Source organism: Tachyglossus aculeatus, chromosome 14 (assembly GCF_015852505.1).
Source record: "Tachyglossus aculeatus isolate mTacAcu1 chromosome 14, mTacAcu1.pri, whole genome shotgun sequence".
NCBI classification, from domain to species: Eukaryota; Metazoa; Chordata; class Mammalia; order Monotremata; family Tachyglossidae; genus Tachyglossus; species Tachyglossus aculeatus.
Genome location: NC_052079.1, coordinates 40,480,284 through 40,501,744, shown reverse-complemented (window position 1 = coordinate 40,501,744; position 21,461 = coordinate 40,480,284). Strand labels below are relative to the sequence as shown.

At 41.6% G+C, this 21,461-nt stretch overlaps 1 non-coding gene across 1 annotated transcript; it reads right to left on the bottom strand.

The window, feature by feature from the left end:
• Nucleotides 1-5,052: 5,052 nt before the first annotated feature.
• TRNAD-GUC lies at nt 5,053-5,124 on the bottom strand. The gene has a single exon. It is a non-coding gene; the product is annotated as a tRNA-Asp (tRNA).
• Nucleotides 5,125-21,461: the final 16,337 nt, after the last annotated feature.

The following is a 21,461-nucleotide window of genomic DNA, read 5'->3' as shown; positions in this document are numbered from 1 at the left end:
GCGCTCAATCAATCAATCGTATTTATTGAGAGCTCAATCAATCAATCAATCGTATTTATTAAGCGTTTCCTGTGTGCAGAGCACTGGACTAAGCGCTTGGGAAGTCCAAGTTGGCAATATATAGAGACAGTCCCTACCCAACAGTGGGCTCACAGTCTAGAAAGGGGAGACAGAAAACAAAACCAAACATACTAACAAAATAAAATAAATAGAATAGATACGTACAAATAAATGAATAAATAAATAAATAGAGTAATACATATGTACAAACATATATATAGGTGCTGTGGGGAAGGGAAGGAGGTAAGATGGGGGGGATGGAGAGGGGGATCATATTTATTGAGCGCTTACTGTGTGCAGAGCACTGTACTAAGCGCTTGGGAAGTACAAGTCGGCAACCTATGGAGACGGTCCCTACCCAACAACAGGAGGCCTTCCCAAACTGAGCCCCTTCCTTCCTCTCCCCCTCGTCCCCCTCTCCATCCCCCCGTCTTACCTCTTTCCCTTCCCCACGGCACCTGTTTATATGTATATATGTTTGTACATATTTATTACTCTATTTATTTTACTTGTCCATATCTATTCTATTTATTTTATTTTGTTAGTATGTTTGGTTTTGTTCTCTGTCTCCCCCTTTTAGACTGTGAGCCCACTGTTGGGTAGGGACTGTATACGTTGCCAGCTTGTACTTCCCAAGCGCTTAGTACAGTGCTCTGCACACAGTAAGCGCTCAATAAATACGATTGATATTGATTGATTCCCTTCCCCACAGCACCTGTATATATGTATATATGTTTGTACATTTTATTACTCTATTTATTTTACTTGTACATATCTATTCTATTTATTTTATTTTGTTAGTATGTTTGGTTTTGTTCTCTGTCTCCCCCTTTTAGACTGTGAGCCCACTGTTGGGTAGGGACCGTCTCTATATGTTGCCAACTTGTACTTCCCAAGCGCTTAGTACAGTGCTCTGCACACAGTAAGCTCTGAATAAATACGATTGAATGAATGAATGAAGGGGGAGAGACAACAAAACATGTGGACAGGGACAGCTCGGGGACGGGCCTTCCCGCCATTCATTCAGTCGCATTTATTTATAGAATTAAAGCTATATTCATTCAATCGTATTTATTGAGCGCTTATTGTGTGCAGAGCACTGTACTAAACGCTCGGGATATAGGGTCGGTTCCTACTCAACAACGGGCTCACAGTCCATCCGACCAGGCCTAACAGGGGCCTAAAGAGGGGCCTTCCCCCATTGTCCTCACCCACTTCCAACTTCCCCGCTTGAATAATAATAATAATGATGGTATTTGTTAAGCGCTTACTACGTGCCAAGCACTGTTCTAAGCACTGGGCTGGAGACAACGTAATCAGGTTGCCCCTCATGGGGGTCACAGTCTTTATTGGGCTTTGGAGTCAGAGGTCATGGGTTCAAATCCCAGCTCTGCCAATTAGCTGTGTGACTTTGGGCAAGTCACTTCACTTCTCCGGGCCTCAGTTACCTCAGCTGTAAAATGGTGATGAAGCCTGTGTAACCTCAGCTATCTCATCTGTAAAAGGGGGATGAAGCCTGTGAGCCCCCCATGGGACAATCTGATTACCTCCCCGCCCCCCCAGGGCTTAGAACAGTGCTTTGTACATAGTAAGAACTTAATAAATGCCATTGTTGCTATTATTATTATTATTATTATTATTATTATTATTATTATTAATCCCAATTTTACAGATGAGGTAACTGAGGCCCAGAGAATGGTGATGGCATTTAAGTGCTTACTATGTGCGAAACACTGTTCTAAGCGCTGGGGAGGATTCAAGGTAATCAGGTTGTCACTCATTCATTCAATCGTATTTATTGAGTGCTTACTATGTGCAGAGCACTGTACTAAGCGCTTGGGAAGTACAAGTTGGCAACATCTAGAGACGGTCCCTACCAACAACAGGCTCACAGTCTTAATCTCCATTTTACAGATGAGGTAACTGAGGCACAGAGAATGATGATGAGGGAATTTAATTGCCTACTACGTGCCAAGCACTGTTCTAAGCCCTGGGGCAGACACAAGGTGATCAGGTTGTCCCTCATGGGGCTCACAGTCTTAATCTCCATTTTACAGATGAGGTAACTGAGGCACAGCGAACGGCAGTGATGATGATGGCATTTGTTAAGCGCTTACTATGTGCCAAGCACTGTTCTAAGCGCTGGGGCAGACACAAGATAATCAGGTTGTCCCTCATGGGGCTTACAGTTTTAATCCCCATTTTACAGATGAGGCAACTGAGGCCCAGAGAAGTGAAGTGACTCGCCCAAAGTCCCTCAGCTGAGGAGACAGGATTAGAACTCATGACCTCTGACTCCCAAACCCAGGCTCTTGCCACTAAGCCACGCTGAGGGAGCCCCTTTCTCGGATCGATTATTATTATTATTACTATGCCTGTACTATGTATTGTTCTAAAGGCTGGGGTTAATAAGCGCTTAGTACAGTGCTCTGTACACAGAAACCACTCAATAAATACGATTGAATGAATGAATAAAAGCTAATCGGGTTGGACCAGTCTAAGCGTCTTCCACCTTCTTCTTCTGTCCTTGCTCACCCCTCTTGCCCTTTTCGTGGCTCAGTGGAAAGAGCCCGTGCTTTGGAGGCAGAGGTCATGGGTTCAAATCCTGCCTCCGCCAATTGCCATCTGTGTGACTTTGGGCAAGGCCCTTAACTTCTCTGGGCCTCGGTTACCTCATCTGTAAAATGGGGATTAAGACTGTGAGCTCCCGGTGGTACAACCTGATCACTTTGTAATAATAATAATAATAATGGCATTTGTTAAGCGCTTACTATGTGCAAAGCACTGTTCTAAGCGCTGAGGAGGTTAGAACAGTGCTTTGCACATAGTAAGCGCTTAATAAAATGGGGATTAAGACTGTGGGCTCCCCGTGGTACAACGTGATCACTTTGTAATAATAATAATAATGGCATTTGTTAACCGCTTACTATGTGCAAAGCACTGTTCTAAGCGCTGAGGAGGTTAGAACAGTGCTTTGCACATAGTAAGCGCTTAATAAAATGGGGATTAAGACTGTGAGCTCCCCGTGGTACAACCTGATCACTTTATAATAATAATAATAACCGTTTATTATTAACCGCTCACTATGTGCCAAGCACTGTTCTGAGCGCTGGGGGAGGTTACAAGGTAACCTTTGTAACCTTAATAATGATAATAATGTTACAAGGTAACCTTTGTAACCTTCAGCGCTGGGGAAGTTGATGATGATGGCATTTATTAAGCGCTTGCTATGTGCAAAGCACTGTTCTAAGCGCTGGGGAGGTCACAAGGTGATCAGGTCATCCCACGGGGGGCTCACAGTCTTAATCCCCATTTTACAGATGTGGTAATTGAGGCACAGAGAAGTGAAGTGACTTGCCCAAAGTCACACAGCTGATAATTGGAGGAGCTGGGATTGGAACCCATGACCTCTGACTCCAAAGCCCGGGCTCTTTTCCACTGAGCCCCGCTGCTTCTCTAAAAGGTAACCTTTGTAACATTATTATTATTATTATTATTATTATTATTATTATTATTATTTTATTACTCTTTCCCCCGCCCGGCCCCCTCCGCGGGCGCGCGCCCCCTCGCGGCCGGAGGGGAGACTGTCGCTCCGGGCCCCCGCGGCCTTTCTCCACCAATCAATCAATCAATCGTATTTATTGAGCGCTGACTGTGTGCAGAGCACTGTACTAAGCGCTTGGGAAATCCAAGTCGGCAACATAGAGAGACAGTCCCTACCCAACAGTGGGCTCACAGTCTTAAAGGGGGAGACAGAGAACAAAACCAAACATGCTAACCAAATAAAATAAATAGAATAGATATGTACAAGTAAAATAAATAAATAAATAGAGTAATCATCATCATCAATCGTATTTATTGAGCAATGACTGTGTGCAGAGCACTGTACTAAGCGCTTGGGAAGTACAAGTTGGTAACATATAGAGACAGTCCCTACCCAGCAGTGGGCTCACAGTCTGAAAAGGGGGAGGCAGAGAACAAAAGCAAACATGCTAACAAAATAAAATAAATAGAATAGATATGTACAAGTAAAATAAATAAATAGAGTAATCATTATCATCATCATCATCAATCGTATTTATTGAGCGCTGACTGTGTGCAGAGCACTGTACTAAGCGCTGGGGAAGTACAAGTTGGTAACATATAGAGACAGTCCCTACCCAGCAGTGGGCTCACAGTCTAAAAAGGGGGAGGCAGAGAACAAAACCAAACATGTTAACAAAATAAATAGAATAGATATGTACAAGTAAAATAAATAAATAAATAGAGTAATCATCATCATCATCATCAATCGTATTTATTGAGCGCTTACTGTGTGCAGGGCACTGTACTAAGCGCCTGGGAAGTACAAGTTGGTAACATATAGAGACAGTCCCTACCCAGCAGTGGGCTCACAGTCTAAAAAGGGGGAGACAGAGAACAAAACCAAACATGCTAACAAAATAAAATAAATAGAATAGATATGTACAAGTAAAATAGAGTAATCATCATCATCATCAATCGTATTTATTGAGCGCTTACTGTGTGCAGAGCACTGGACTAAGCGCTTGGGAAGTACAAGTTGGCAACATAGAGAGACAGTCTCTACCCAGCAGTGGGCTCACAGTCTAAAAGGGGGAGGCAGAGAACAAAACCAAACATGCTAACCAAATAAAATAAATAGAATAGATATGGACAAGTAAAATAAATAAATAAATGAATTGAGTAATAAATATGTACAAACATAAATACATATATATACAGGTGCTGTGGGGCAGGGAAGGAGGTAAGATGAGGTAAGCTGAGGGGGGGATGGCCGCCCCCTACTGTTCGGACAGCGCCACACCTCCCCCACACCTCCCCCAACGAACTCTGCTTCGCGTCCTGAAGGGATACTTTCTTTGTAATTTAAACGCAAAAACATCTTCTTAGAATAAATAAAGTATAATAGTAAATCACGGGAAAATTTTTGCCTCTCCAACGGTTGCGAAGGGAAAAAAAAATAATCACAATCTCCCCGTCGGGGAATTGAACCCCGGTCTCCCGCGTGACAGGCGGGGATACTGACCACTATACTAACGAGGAGCTGCTGTTCTGGAGCTCCAAAACATCATACTTCAAGGCAACGGCGGGACTGGTGTGCTGCGACTGCTTTTCTTGGGCCTTTTTCCTCATCATCATCAATCGTATTTATTGAGCGCTTACTGTGTGCAGAGCACTGGACTAAGCGCTTGGGAAGTACAAGTTGGCAACATAGAGAGACAGTCCCTACCCAGCAGTGGGCTCACAGTCTAAAAGGGGGAGACGGAGAACAAAACCAAACAGACTAACAAAATAAAATAAATAGAATAGCTATGGATAAGTAAAATAAATAAATAGAGTAATAAATATGTACAAACATATATACAGGTGCTGTGGGGAAGGGAATCAATCAATCGTATTTATTGAGCGCTTACTGTGTGCAGAGCACTGGACTAAGCGCTTGGGAAGTACAAGTTGGCAACATCGAGAGACAGTCTCTACCCAACAGTGGGCTCACAGTCTAAAAGGTGGAGACAGAGAACAAAACCAAACAGACTAACAAAATAAAATAAATAGAATAGATAGATACAAGTAAAATAAATAGAGTAATAAATATGTACAAACACATATACATATATACAGGTTCTGTGAGGAAGGGAATCAATCAATCAATCAATCGTTTTTATTGGGCGCTTACTGTGTGCAGAGCACTGGACTAAGCGCTTGGGAAGTACAAGCTGGCAACATCGAGAGACAGTCCCTACCCAACAGTGGGCTCACAGTCTAAAAGGGGGAGACATAGAACAAAACCAAACATACTAACAAAATAAAATAAATAGAATAGATATGGACAAGTAAAATAAATAAATAAAGAGTAACAAATATGTACAAACATATATACATATATACAGGTATATATTTGTATATATTTCCTCTTGGTTGGCCTCAAGACTCAGAGAAGCCGCAGCCATATTCTTGGCAACACTCCTCCCATTTCCCATGTTGAACAGGGGCCATTGTGGAGGCACGAATAATGGCCTTTTATGACTTGGTTAGAGCCAAGCTTAGAGAAGCCCACTGTTGGGTAGGGACTGTCTATATATGTTGCCAACTTGTATTTCCCAAGCGCTTAGTACAGTGCTCTGCACACAGTAAGTGCTCAATAAATACAATTGATTGATTGATTAGTGGAAAGAGGCCAGGTTTGGGAGGCAGAGGACGTGGCTTTTAATCCCCGCTCTGCCACTTGTCTGCTGTGTGACCTTGGGCAAGCCGCTTCACTTCTCTGGGCCTCAGTTCCCTCATCTGTAAAATGGGGATGAAGACTGGGAGCCCCACGTGGGACAACCTGATTACCTTGTATCGACCACGGTGCTTGGACCGGGGCTTAGAACAGTGCTTTGCACATAGTAAGTGCTTAATAAATGCCATAAAAAAACCCCAGCAGTGCTTGGCACATTGTAAGCGCTTAATAAATGCCATAAAAAAGCAGTGCTTTGCACATAGTAAGCGCTTAAAAAATGCCATAAAAACCCCCCAGCAGTGCTTGGCACATAGTAAGCGCTTAATAAATGCCATAAAAAAACCGTGCTTTGCACATAGTAAGCACTTAATAAATGCCATAAAAAAAACCCAGCAGTGCTTGGCACATAGTAAGCGCTTAATAAATGCCATAAAAAAACCGTGCTTTGCACATAGTAAGCACTTAATAAATGCCATAAAAAAAACCCAGCAGTGCTTGGCACATAGTAAGCACTTAATAAGTGCCATAAAAAACAGTGCTTGGCACATAGTAAGCGCTTAATAAATGCCATAAAAAAACAGTGCTTGGCACATAGTAAGCATTTAACAAATACCATTATTATTATTATTACTATTCTGCAGTTGGTGAACTTCAAGAAAGTAATGAGTGGCCCATGCCCTATTTTCTAAGTTAACTGAGGATCTTTATTTCAGCCCAGTCATTTAGGTCGATGAAAAAAGAAACCCTGTTAGCACAACACTCTGCTGAAAGTGTTAACCATAGACTTGAAGGCACTCCAATTTGTCTTTTCCTCCTACCTCTCCATCCTTTTTCCCGCTGCACCCAAATTCAAATTCTTCATTCCTCTCAGACTACACAGTCACTTTGCCTCTTCTGCCATCCACCTCTTGCTTACACATTTCCCTTTGCCTGGAATTAATAATAATAATAATGTTGGCATTTATTACGCACTATGTGCAAAGCACTGTTCTAAGTGCTGGGGAAGTTACAAGGTGATCAGGTTGTCCCACTGGGGGTTCACAGTCTTAATCCTCATTTTACAGATGAGGTAACTGAGGCACAGAGAAGTTAAGTGGCTTGCCCAAAGTCACACAGCTGACAGTTGGTGGAGCGGGACTTGAACCCATGACCTCTGTCTCCAAAGCCCATGCTTTTTCCACCGAACCACACTGCTTCTCTAGAGGCAGCAGAAGTGGAAGAAGAAAAGGGAATCCTTTCCTTTTTAAAAATGTGACAGGCCACAGCACTCCCCACATACAGAGCCTTTCTGAAATCACATGCCTTCCAAGAAGCTAACCTGATTCATCTCCCTCGGAAATACACCCCCTACCCCCACTCCACCTGCCATAGCCCCCAACCTCTCCCAAAACATTTACACACATACCTTATATGTTCTATTATTTAAGCATTAACTCATGTACACATCCTCTTTTCCTTCTTCCTCATCTAGCTCTTTGTAGACAGGGAACATATCTACCAACTCCTGTACTGTGTTCTCCCAAGTGCTCAGAACAGTGCTCTGCACACAGTAAGCACTCAATAACTACAATTGATCGATCGATTGATTTTAGTGCTACCTCCTTGGCTAAATCGTAAACTCTTCCAGGGCAGGGATCATGTCTACAAAGTACAGTGCTCTGCAGAGTAGATGCTCAGTAAATACTACTGATATAATGATCCTGCTTAAGTTACTTTTTGTGGTCCTATTACCATTTCAAAAAAAAATTAGAGAGAAAATAAAATGACTAGGGAAATTCTGAGACTGCATTGCTACGCTGGAGCCAAGATGAGTGACCCCCAAAGCCTTTATAGAAACACTCCCCTCATGGGGAGGCCGGGGAATCTGAGAAGCAGCTCGAGTCAGCAATGGCTGAGAACTAAGTGCAGACACCTGCTGTCTGTATTCCTAAAAAGGAAAAGCAAAAGGAGACGAATTACTTTGGGATATGCAAGCAGAACAGGATGAAAATGGCAGGATGAAATGCCTGGGGTTTAGCTAGAAAATAAATGAGAACCGCCACTTCCGAACAGTAGGTGCTGGAGGTATCCATCAGGAAAATATTACTCTAGTTTTCAAAGGAAGCTGCTACTCTACACATTTTAGAGGTTTATCAGTATAAACTAAACTTATTGATTCAATCATATTTATTGAGCACTTACTGTTTGCAGAGCACTGTACTAAGCACTTGGGAGAGTGCAATACAACAATAAATAGACACATTTCCTGCTCTCAATGAGCTTACAGTCAACCAGATATTCATAAACAAGTTCTGGTGACAAATTTTTCTTTAAAAAACTGAGGTGTCTGTCTTCAGTCCCCTGCCTAGGGAGGCCTAAAGTAAAGCTCTCCTCTCGTAGAATTATAAAATAGAAAGTAGGTTGACCTTTGCAACATGAAGCGATAGATGATATTTTAAGTTCTGTGATTTATAATTTATGATGCTGATTAAAAATTAGAGATGCTTTAGTTCACATAACCTTTAGGTAAAACCCAAAGGCATCGACGAATTGCCAGACAAATGACAATTTTTATGCTGCTGTTTTTGCCAACAGTTTTGCCAACAATTTCAACACACCAATAATCCTCATCCTGCCTGGGGCATGAGAGAAATAGAGACACAGGGAGTCAGAACAAAAGAGAGAGACACAAAGAGAGAAGAAAGCAGCTGCAAAAAAACAGGCTCACAGATGGGAAAAGCTGTCCAGACATCCCTACTGGGGCATCTGTCCTACCGGCCTCTTTAAGTTCTTTGGGCCATAGTCATGTCTCAAAAAACCTGAAGGAAAATAAAAACGGTCAGCTGAGATTCATGTGCTGCTCAGCCACCAGAGCCACCTTAGGTCTAAGCGTGGAGTATGGTAGACTGTTTCCTTTGTTGACTGATTTCTAGTTGACTTTAAAAAGTAATTATCACTTTAATAAGGGCTTTTAATCATCGATATTCACTAATCTACTTTACTGGAGAGCAAGGTGGGAAGGAGAGGGGGCGGGGGCAGAGAGGATGACTACGAGAGAGAATCACAAGTAGGGTAAGATTCCAGAGAAGGGCTGTCTTTGCCTTCTCTCCCCTGCAGATAGTCAACTGAAATGGCCTTGGGTGGGCGAACACTTTGAAACCTGTAGGGATGAGAACTGAGAAGCGCTTTATCCACTGGGCAAGGAGAAGCATTATGACCTAGGGGATAGAGCAGTGGCCTGGGAGTTAGAAGGATCTGGGTCCTAAACCCGCCTCCACCACTTGTCTGCTGTGTGACCTTGGGCAAGTCAATTCACTTCTCTGTAACTCAGTTACCTCAATTGTAAAATGGGGAAGAAGGCTGTGTGCTTACTGTGTGCAGAGCACTGTACTAAGTGCTTGGAAAGTACAAGTGCAAGTGACAGTTGAAATGGCTTTGGAGCAGGATGGAAAAACCTAAAAATCCACTCTCTGTACCGCAGCATCCAAGGACAGGAGCGGAGGAAGCGTAGTTTCCCAGAAGCCCCCTTTTACGTTTCTGGCCAGGGGAATGACGCATAAAAGGAAGGTTAGTTTACTGCCCTTATATTCCCTGAATCCCTTTTGCACACTATTGTTGAGTCAGACTTTCATATATTTCATTGTGTAAAATAACAGCAACCACAACGGTTCACTAATGGAGTTGCCGGTTGCCACTGGGAAAGCAAAAAATGAGTTTTAGATAAATGAAGTCCCTTTGCACTGTTCAAGGAACTTGACTGTAAGGCAGGGATGGTGTCTACCAACGCTATTGTTTGGTAATCACCCAAGTACTTCCTACAGTGCTCTGCACACAGTAAGCATTAAATAAATACCATTGATTGATTATTTAACTTCATACTCTTCTCCATGTTAGACAAGGGGGGGACCAGCTTTTCCAGAAACAATCCTCTTTCCTAGGCTTAACCAAATGTAAAGTCACAGAGGTTAAAACCAAAAGAAAAGACTTAGTGAAGTGGCTTACTCTGCTTGCTGCTTTTCTGCTGTCGAATTCTATTAGCAGCACAAATACATTGTGTTGTATTCAAAGTGCGAGTTGAGAAATTCTAGACTTTTAATGCCCCTTATACGTGGAGCATGTTAGGAGTATGGGACTTCAGGGAAGAAGGGTACGACCAGATGCTATTTCCCGAATGATTCTTTGGAGTAGAGGTGGTTTTCAGCTCAAGCAATATAGTTAAAGCAAATAAAACAGAGCTACAGCTGTGACAGTTCATTTGATGTTCCACGGTGATTACTTGCTATTAGCAGGTTTTGCCATTTTTCTACTTAAAATGTTACGTATTTCGAGTCCATTTTTAAAACTACTCAGCTCTAGCAAAGCTGTGCTTCATCCTCTTACTTGTAATTTCTTCATTCTTATGATTATTCTTCCATTCTCTTTGCTGCTGAGGCCTTCAAACAAAACTGTTAGCTTTTCCATCTCCCTCTGGTGTCCGATTTACTCACAGCTGAATGAAGCTGATAAAGCCTTACGGTTTGGGTAATTTAACAAAATACCTCAGATATTACAAAATTAGACAAAAAATTTGATATAGCCATACTCAGAACCAATAATTATTCAAATGAATATGGAACATAAAGGTTCACAAAAGTAGCTTTAAAAATAACTTTAGAGAGGCAGCATGGTTCAATGGAAAGAGCACGGGCTTTGGAGTCAGACGTCATGGGTTCAAATCCCTGCTCCACCAACTGTCAGCTGTGTGACTTTGGGAAGCCACTTCTCTGTGCCTCAGTTACCTCATCTGTAAAATGGGGATTAAGACTGTGAGCCCCACATGGAACAACCTGATCACCTTGTAACCTCTCCAGCGCTTAGAACAATGCTTTGCACATAGTAAGTGCTTAATAAATGCTATCATTATTATTATCATTAAAAATGTAGCTGATCAAAGCCAAATCTTTAAAAAAATTGAACCAGCTTAAATTTACTGATTAAGACAGAAAAGCTTTCCCACCTAGGAGATATAAATAGTGTAGGTACTGATGACTCTCGCCAGGACCAGATATGGAAACCCATGTGATGTCACATTTGTTATGCCAGGCATGTAACATATTTAATGGCATCATACGTACTATGTAGCTGAAACACAACTCAGGTTACCCAAACCCAGAGCGTTTCTCTAGGCAGTCCTCTGTCCTCCAGTCATTTTCCCCACCCAAATCCCTCTGAACATCAGTGCCGTTGCCAAGCCATGGAACTCTGTGGCAGGAGCAGTGGAAGGAGGCTGAGGAATTAAATTAAAAATACTGGACATGAAGAAGTCTGGTGTAGCTGTACTGGGCAAGGACAGATAAATTGGAAACTGGACTGTCCAGTTCAAAACTGGGTGATTGCCCTCCCTCAATACACAGCCTGATCTGTCTACCTTTCTCCGCCCAATATTTCATTCTCTAAGGGCCTCACCCTCAGGGAAATAGGAAAATACTTGAGGTTTGGCATCAAGCTCATTCCATACTACGTAGCTGCTATCAGGGTTCTTTTATTCTTTTCTCTAAAACGTGGTCCTGGAACTGTTAACTTGCCAGTTTAAACCTGGCTAGGAGTCTGGGGTGGAGAAGAAATATTACATAATAATGTCGGACCAGTACACTGTGAGTTTTGGTAGGGAGCAGGGACAAAGTGTCTCATAATAAAACTTCCTCCCTCCTCTTATCTTTCCCGGTCTAGGTATTTCCTATGTGACTATAATACCTACTGTGTGCTTTCATTTCCTTCACTTGCCCTTAGGAGTTAAGAAGAATATCTCCGGTAAATAACTGAGCAGGGCTGGTTAGGGGATAAGTGAAATGGGCAGCTTCCTGTATCTGCTCACTTTGGGGGGCTAACTTATTTGGGGTACCAGTTTGGCATTAACCATGGTGCTGGCAAAACAAAAAGACAGGGTGTTAGAAGATTATTAATGACGACTTCTAGCAGCAAGGCAACTTATGGGTTCATTACCAAGTAATACAGGAGTGTCCTCATGCATCCTATCTCTTCATCCCCCCCCACCCCCCATGAGAGAGAGAAGCTTATTAGACAGGGCTAGTGTGGCAGAAAGTTTTCTCCAGCTGCCACCTTCCTCTTCACATATCCATTTCCTTCTACACTGTGTCTAGCAATATGCCTAGATCTCTTTAGTATTGTGTCTAATACAGTGTCTAGAACTCTCTGGTAAAGTATCAATCAATTGGTAGTCTTTATTGAGTACTTGCTCTGTGCAGGGCACTGTAAAGTGCTCTGCACACAGTAAGTGCTCAAGAAATACGATTGAGTAAATACTAAGTGCAAGAGTTAGGACATACGATCTCTGCTCTCAAGAAGTTCACATTTATCTAGACTGCTCTAGCAATGGGTCTAAACTATTGAGCTTAGTTTTTTGCCATGATCACACAAACGCACCCCCCACACACACTCACACCCGCAAGCATAAATGATCAATCATGCCTGTTTGCAGATCAAAGGAGTTTCACTCACTGCCTTTTTCCAAGAACTTAAAGAGCCTTTCTCAGTTATCTTATGAGGAGATCGAGGTTTCTGGCACAATACTTTGTACAGTGGTCAGATCTGCAAGGAGAAGGTGTATTTTGGGTTTCTTAGTCTCTATCCCTCTCTTTCCCATCCCAGTACCATCCCTGGGAACCTCTGACAGTTTCCAGAATCCTGGCGGTCTGGCTACTGTGAACACTCCCCAGCAGTACCTATTAATTACTATATTCCTGGGATAATCAGAAAGCATGAAGGGTATTGACAGGGCAATCCAAGCATTGTTTTTCACTATATACCATTACAGCAGAAGAGGCATCAACTGAGGCTTGAATATGAACAAAAGAAACATAATTTATCCAGTAAGTGGTAAAAATAAATAATTTAATACCTCCAAAGTGACCAGACTACTTGATTTGGATGGGACTATCCTACTTTTGGCAGGAAGCATGGGAGAGAACCCTTCATTGAGAAAGCAGAAGAGGGAACTGAGAAAGGAAAACGCCTTCTACCTCCTTCTCTTGGTTGTTGGTAAATAGCATTTTTTGGTGCTGCCATTACCACCTGAACTGATTTGGTCCTTCCAGGCCATTTTTTATTTTTAATGCTTACTCTGTGCCAGCCACTGTACTAAACACTGGGATAGATACAAGTTAGTCAGGTTGGACACCGTCTATGTGCCACATGAGGCTCGCAGGCTTAATCCCCATTTTACAGATGAGGTCATTGAGGCTCAGAGAAGTTAAGTGACTTACCCAGGGTCACACAGCAGACAAGTGGCAGAGCTGAGATTAGAACCTAGGTCCTTCTGACTCACAGGCCTGTGTTCTATCCACTAGGACACGCTGCGTCACTTCTCACGCTGCCTTTGGTGGAAATTTCTAGGAAACAGGCCAGGAAACAGGTCAGGTCAGAAATTTCCATCAGCATCAGCAAGAGAAGGGCAAGATATTCTGGGGCTGAGCAGTCATGGTTGTTGTCACCTACTGGTCACTACAACCACTTCCCTTGTTGTCTGGACTCCCTGCTCTGGTGGAATTACTGGGGATAATTGACAGGGGAGGTGGTGGAGGGTGGCAGAACATAAGGTGGCAGCAACAAAGGAGGATTAGAAAATTGGCAGCAGTTTGGCAATTCCTTCTTGACCCTCTCTCTCCTCTTTCTATCTCTCTTCTTTCAACTGTCCCAATCTTTTCCTCTTTTCTCCCTTCTGCCTCTTCCTCTAACCTTCTCTCTCTCTCTCTCTCTCTCTCTCTCTCTCTCTCTCTCTCTCTCTCTCTCTCTCTCTCTCTCTCTCTCTCTCTCTGTCCCTCCTAACAGGATGCTAGGATAAAGTGAAAATTCAAAATTGGAGTCTCCAAGCATGTTCCCAGGAGGGGCTTTACTAAGCTTCTAGTGGAAGAATGGAGGCTGATGACTGCACCAGTAACCTCTCTTCTCCCTCCTTCAGCTGCTATGTTGTGTTGAAGGAGGTGTGCACCTAGGGCTGGGAGTTAGCAATAATAATCATATTGGTATTTGCTAAGCAATTACTATGTGCCAAGCATGGTACTAAGTGCAGGGGAAGATACAAGACAATTGGGTTGGAGACAGCCCCTGTTCCACATGTGGCTCACAGTCTGAGAGGGAGGGAGAATAGGTTTTTCATCCCCATTTTACTGTTGAAGAAACTGAGGCCCAGAGAAGTTAGGTGACTTGGCCAAGGTCACGCAGCAGGCAAGTGGTGGAGGCAGGATTAGAACCCGGCTCCTCTGAGTCCCAGGCTCAGGCTCTTTCCACTAGGCTACATTGGTGACTTTGGCTTCCTTTCTGTCCTGTGGCCTCTTTTACATAGTAGACAGCTCCTCTTGCTGGAATGATCAGGGGAGTGGGAGAAGTCCAGATTCACTTTATAACCGTTTTTAGTTAATATTAAAAAAAAGGTGAATGTACACAACTTCAGTCAACACAGTATATCTTGTTAGTTGGGGAAAACCCTGCCTCTTTTAAATTAACTATGCTGTGAGGCCCAGAGGACATTATTAATAATACATTAGTCACTAGTTGTTTTAGAAGCAGATGAAATCTGAATTACTACATGATTCACTGCCTTTTGAAACCAATATCTATGCGCAAATATGTCCCTCTTGTATTTTGGGGTTTATGAAGCTGCCTCTTTTCAAAGACAGGAAAAAAGAACCATGGTGGAATGCACCTACAGTTCATAATGATTTAAACTGAAAGGTGCAGCTGAAGATAACACTGTAAGGGAAGGTGGGAATTTGAGAAAACTTCATTAGAATTGATACCTGATGCTCATGTAAATAAAAAAAAGCTATTGCTTGTGTGCCACAGATTAAAACTATTCAAATTACTTTGGATTTATTTGAGAAGATCCTTGAGTTTTACTGTCTCAATTTTGGAAAAGCACCAGGTTCACCTCCTTTTCCTCAGACTGTGAACCCCGATGTGAGACAGGGACAGTGTCTGATCTGATTATATCTATCCCAGCATTTACCAAAGCTATGTAGGATGCACTTAACAATGAACCCAGTTGTCATCATTATTTAATTATTAATTAGTGTTACTATTATAATTAATAATAATAAACATAAAAATCTGGGATAAAAAACATTAGGTCACTGGATTTTTTTAAGAAGCTTTTTCATTGCCAATTGATAAGTTTGCTTTACTGTCCCTGCAAAACTTTTAAATAAGTGTTTATCAAAACAAAATAACCAAAGAAAAAAAGGAAAAATGATCAGATGGTGAAAGATAGTTATATAAATTAGCTGTAAAATGATTCAAAGGATTCACAACCTCCTTCTGAGATTGTAAGCCCCATGTGGGACAGGCACGACGTCCAATTTCTTTATTAGTAACCCCAGTTCTTAGCACAGTTCTTTGTGCATAGCAAGCACTTGATAATCAGAACAAAGGGTAGCGTGACACAACTGATAAGATTCTAGCCAACTTTCCAGGAATTCCCCTGAAGAACGGTAGTAATCATCTGCTCCTCGCATTGCAAAGGATCTCAGATCTCAGCAGATTTCAGCAGGTTCCAGTGGATCAGATCACTGCAGTAAACTGGATTCAGGAGAAAATCGGGAACCTATCCAGGCCTCTATTCCGTGTTCCTAAACCTTGGTTTTGGCAAGAACTAAAAATGCATGGTGTCCCTGTGAAAAAAAATTCAAAACCTGAACATTAATCCATTACCAATGGAATAATGATAATAATTATGGTATTTACTAAGCACTAAGTGCCAAGCACCATACTAAATGATGAGGCAGACAAGAGATTATCAATTCCCACATAGGAATTTTTTTAAGTAGGAATTTTCTAAGTTCTCAGTTTCGAAGTAGGAAGGAGAACAAGGTATTGAATCCCCATTTTGCAGATGAGGGAACTGAGGCTCAGAGAAGTTAAAGTGACGCCCACAGTCACACAGCAGATACATGAAGTTTTGGGATTAGAACCCAGGCCTCTGCTCTTTCCACTAAACCGCGCTGCCAGGAGGTATGACAAAATTTCCTCAGCCAGGCTCAAGGATTCAAGCAAGGAGGAACCTGGAAGCTTGGGTCACAGTTGGAGTCTGATCCTCTGGGAGACAACTCCGTTGGCTGAGTCAACAGGGAAGGGGTCGATAGGGAATGAGTCGACTGGGAGGGAGTCGACAGGGAATGAACCAACGGGAAGGGAGTCGATGGGGAGAGGGTCGTTGGAGAGGGGTTCGACAAGGAGGGAGTCAAAGGGAGGAAGCTAACAAGGAGAGACTCCAGAGGCAAGTTAAGGCACTCAGAGACTGTGAGCCCCATGTGGGACAAGGATTGGGCCCGACCTGCTGAACTTGTATCTCCCACAGCGCTTAGAACAGTGCTTGAAACTGTAAACGCTTAACAAATGCCACACAAAAAAATAAATTCTACAGATGGATTCATTGATCTATTGATATATTATTTGGGATACAACACTGGCATTAGAAGCCCAATATCCCAAAACGTTTTGAAGCATTATGGTCTATTTGAGAGAACCTTGGCCTAGAAGTCTTAAAGATCTGGAGTCTCGTCCTGGCTTCACCACTTGTCTGCTGTGTGACCTTGGGCAAGTCAATTCATGTCTCTGTGCTTCAGTTACCTCATCTGTAAAATGGGGGTTAAGACTGGGAGTCCTGTATGGAACATGGATTGTGTCCAACCTGATTACCTTGTATCTACCCAAGCAGTGCCTGGAACTTAGTAAGAATTTAACAAATACCATCAGCAGCAGCAGCATCACCGTTAATTACAATTATAATAATCACAATTAAAATATGTAATCCAACAATACTAATTGTTAATAATAATAATAAAAACCATTCAAAAAAAGAACAAACTTTTGCCATGAGAAAAGAGAGAAAATCATGAGAAAATCCAATGCAAACAGCTTGTACAACATTTTGGTCCTCCAAATTTATGGTTCCTAAAGTCAAAAGCAACTTCCTGAATATTCAGATCTACTCAAGTGAATATCAGAAGACTTTCAGGAGCAATATTACCATTTCTGCTTTTAAAATTGAATTCAAAACTGTATGTTCCTATTTCACAAGCCCAGTTTCTGCTACTGGTTTCAAAATTTAAATAAAATTAGGAAGCTTTGCGATTTCCATCAAACATTGCAGAACTGTTGCCGGTCATCGCCTCTGCTGGAGAATTGAATACATTCCATTTAGATAAAGTGGGTATAGTTTCCACTCAAAGACTAAATGATAGGGTAATTTTAGATTATGAGTCATAAAAGAAAATATTGCTTAGCATTTTCAATTTTAATTGACTATGCTATAAAAATAATTCTTTTTTCCAAGTACTATACTTGTACTCCTTATATGTTTGAAGAACATCAGTTTCTAAGTGGGCTTGGCTTCATATTGTTCTGAATTATCATATGTTATTATTTGGAAAAAGTTAGAATTCTCACCCTAAATTTTACAAACTCAATTTAAATCCTCCCCTAAGTTTCTGAAGATTTCATATAAATGACATCCCGCAAGCAAATGAAGATAACTTCCAATAAGCAATGGCCAATTGTTAATATAAGATTAATAATCCCATTTGCACAAGCAGGCTTCAGGGATTTGAAAGATTGATCTTTCATCAATGAATAGAAATGAATAGATTCATTCAATCGTATTTATTGAGCGTTTACTGTGTGCAGATCACTGTACTAAGCGCTTGGAGAGTACAATTCAGCAACAGATAGAGACATTCCCTACCCAACAATGGGCTCCTCATCTACAGTGTGACAACCTCTCCACATGGAGCACCTATAGTATGAATTGTGATTGACTTAGACTACTGAATAGACTGCATACAAGGTAAAAAAAAAAAAAAAAAAGAAAAATGAAGGGAAGCTAAAAAAACATAGTATAGGTAAAAAGAAGTTTTACATTTTTTACAAATTGAGAAATAGCTTGGTAAAACATGTGGATTGGAACAAATATCTAAAACTTAATATCTAAAACACAGGTATTATTCACCTATTTTTTCTAAAATCACAAAATGTGATTTTTTTGGTCAACATGGGGGTTTTCCAGAATGCAGCTGTCATGTTGTAACAGAAATTACTCATTTCACTATGAAAAAGTTTATAATTCATGTAATAAACCCATTAATTTATGAACACCTATAAGTTGCATCTACACTAGCAAAAAATGGTTAATTTAGATTCCCCCAAATACATTTTGATCATAATTAGAGAGTATGATCCTTGAAGTCACAGGATGTGCTTTTTTTTCTATGTGTTCCCAAATCCCCTCTCCAGTATTTTCCACATAATAGACACTCAATAAATGCTGTTGCTGTTGATAATTGCCGTATGTCAAGCAAAAGAGGACAAACCAAATGATCATTCACCAGTATAAAGCAAGCCATATTCCAAATATACAGATGGAAAATTCTTAGAATAGCAATCATACAGGAAAAGTGATAAATTTCTCTGCTGGGAAAGGAAAAGGTTAAGCTTAGAGAAGCAGCATGATCTAGCTGATAGAGCATGGTTCTGGGAGTAAGAAGGACCTGGGTTCTAATCCCAGCTCTGCCACATGTCTGCTGTGTGACTTTGGGGAAGTTACTTAACTTCTCTGAGTATCAGGTGCCTCCTCTGTAAAATGGGGCTTAAGATTGTGAGCTTCATGTGTCCAACCTGATTATCTTGTATCTACTCCAAAACTTAGTGCAGTGCTTGGCACATAGTCTACACTTAACAAATGCCATAAAAAAAGTTGATATGCTCCTGAGGCCATTTCTGGGGCAACCAGCTCCCCAAGATAAGGATGGGGCAGTATGTAAAGAGTGGAGCGCTTAGTACAGTGCTCTGCACATAGTAAGTGCTCAATAAATATGATTGATGATGATGATGGAGGATAGCCTGGGGAAATATTGGAACAGTCGGTTTGGGACAATGCTAGAAAAGATTTGCTGGGCCAATTGTAAATTGATTGGGTACCCTGTCGGGCCGTAGGTAGAGTTGACCACCTATTAGCTGACCTGTGCCCATTCCATTGCTATTGAATTTCAGAAATCATAAGAGATTATCCAGAATCAGAACTCCTCTACGTTTAAAAGTCCTGGCAGTCCTACAAGTCCTGTGGGCAGGGATTGTTTCTCTTTGTTGCTGAATTGTATTTTCCAAGTGCTAAATACAGAGCTTTGCACATAGTAAGCACTCAATAAATACTATTGAATAAATGAATAATAATGCTACTATAGTCTCCCAAGCAGTAAGTGGTCTACACCAGTAGGTGCTCAATAAATATTACTGATTGATTAATTGATGGATTTTCCTTATATCCACTGACCTTGACTAACAGTGCATAGGAACACCACTTTAGAACTTTTGAGGTTTAAATCGAAGACTTTATTAATAATAATAATAATAATGGTATTTATTAAGCACTTACTATGTGCCAAGCACTGGGGTAGATACAAGGTAATCAGGTTGTCCCGCATGGGGCTCACAGTCTTAATCCCCAGTTTACGGATGAGGTAGCTGAGGCACAGAGAAGTAAAGTGACTTGACCAAAGTCACACAGCTGACAAGTAGCAGAGCTGGGATTAGGACCTCTGACTCCCAAGCCCATGGTCTTTCCACTAAGCCATTGGCGAAGATGCATTCTTTCCAAGTAAACAAACATTAGATTATGAATTTGTCTTTGATCTTGAGGTCCTTCGTGAATTTTCTCACACCTTAGAAGAAGCCCAACTTTCCTTAGTTAAAGGTAACTATATTCTTTAATCATTTGATGAACAGCTGGGACTGGCACTTAGTTTCAAGTTCTTCAGGAGAAAAGCTGAGAATTCTCCTGGTTAACTCAGGCTCTCGGAATTAGAAAAATGTATTTAGCCTATAATTGACATCCGTTAAGAAGAATTGGAGGGAAAGGGCATCAATCTGTTATCCCTTGCTCATATTTTTTACAAGCAATGTTTAAAAGGGCATCAATCGGTTATTCCTTGCTCATATTTTTTACAAGCAATGTTTAAAAGGGCATCAATCGGTTATCCCTTGCTCACATTTTTTACCAGCAATGTTTAAAATCTACTACGATTTTCAGGGACTCTTTATTTGGGGATTAATTATTAAAGTTGGATATGCATAAAATGGAAAAATAGTTGAGAATCCCGAGGCCATCTTGTGGCGGTTTAGAAAATTTCAATAGTTGGTTTTTTTGTTTTTTTCCTCAGGCAGGTTCTGAAATGATAGCATGCAGCGTGGGGACAGTAAGAGAGGAAATACTGGAGGATTACATTTCCATACCAGGAGCCAAGAGAGTACAAGTACCATGCCATCATTCATTCATCCAATCGTATTTATTGAGCACTTACTGTGTGCGGAGCACTGTACTAAGCGCTTGGAAAGTACAATTCGGCAACACATAGAGACAATCCCTATCAACAATGGGCTCACAGTCTAGAAGGGGGAGACAGACAACAAAACACAAGTAGGCCATCAAGCTTCCCTCTGTGAATTCTCGTTACTCTGTGTACTCCTTCTACTCCTTTGGAGGAAGCACCTTAAAATACCGCAATGTGTTTATGGGCGAAATGTTTTTCATCTGTTTTCCTACAAGTTTAGCTCAGAACAGGAGATGCATATTTTCTAAACATAGCTCCATCCATTGACATGTCTGCTTGGAGGAAGCACAGTTATTTTTGAGAAGCTTTAGAAGAAAATGTCATTTTTTGTCTGCCTCTGCCTCTGCATTTAGTGAGGCTGCCTCCCTGGGTACTGGAGAACAAAAACCACTCTTGGTGCTTCAAATCACTAGCAAGTCCCAACTCTGAATCTCTTCTGGGACCTCAACAACTGTGTGATTTGTGTTGCATTTTTGGCATTTCCCCCTTTAGCTATGGGTACACTGGTAGAGGGGTGAGGAGGGGGAGAGAAAGCAGAGCGACTGTCCCCTCTGATCAATTGTGCAGACTGAGGAGCAGTCAGAAGTACCACAAGAATGGAACTCGTTGCCAAATTTTCCACCACCCTACCACCTTGGGTCTGCTCTCTTATTCTATCCTGGATCAACGATTGTGGGGATCCAGGAGATGAGGGGGGCTAGTTTGGGCTACAGGGAAGCAATAAAGTCTCTAGAAAAAAGGGAAGGGAATAAATGAGGCAAGATTAGGGAGGGAGGGATCTATCATGCAATTTTAACGTG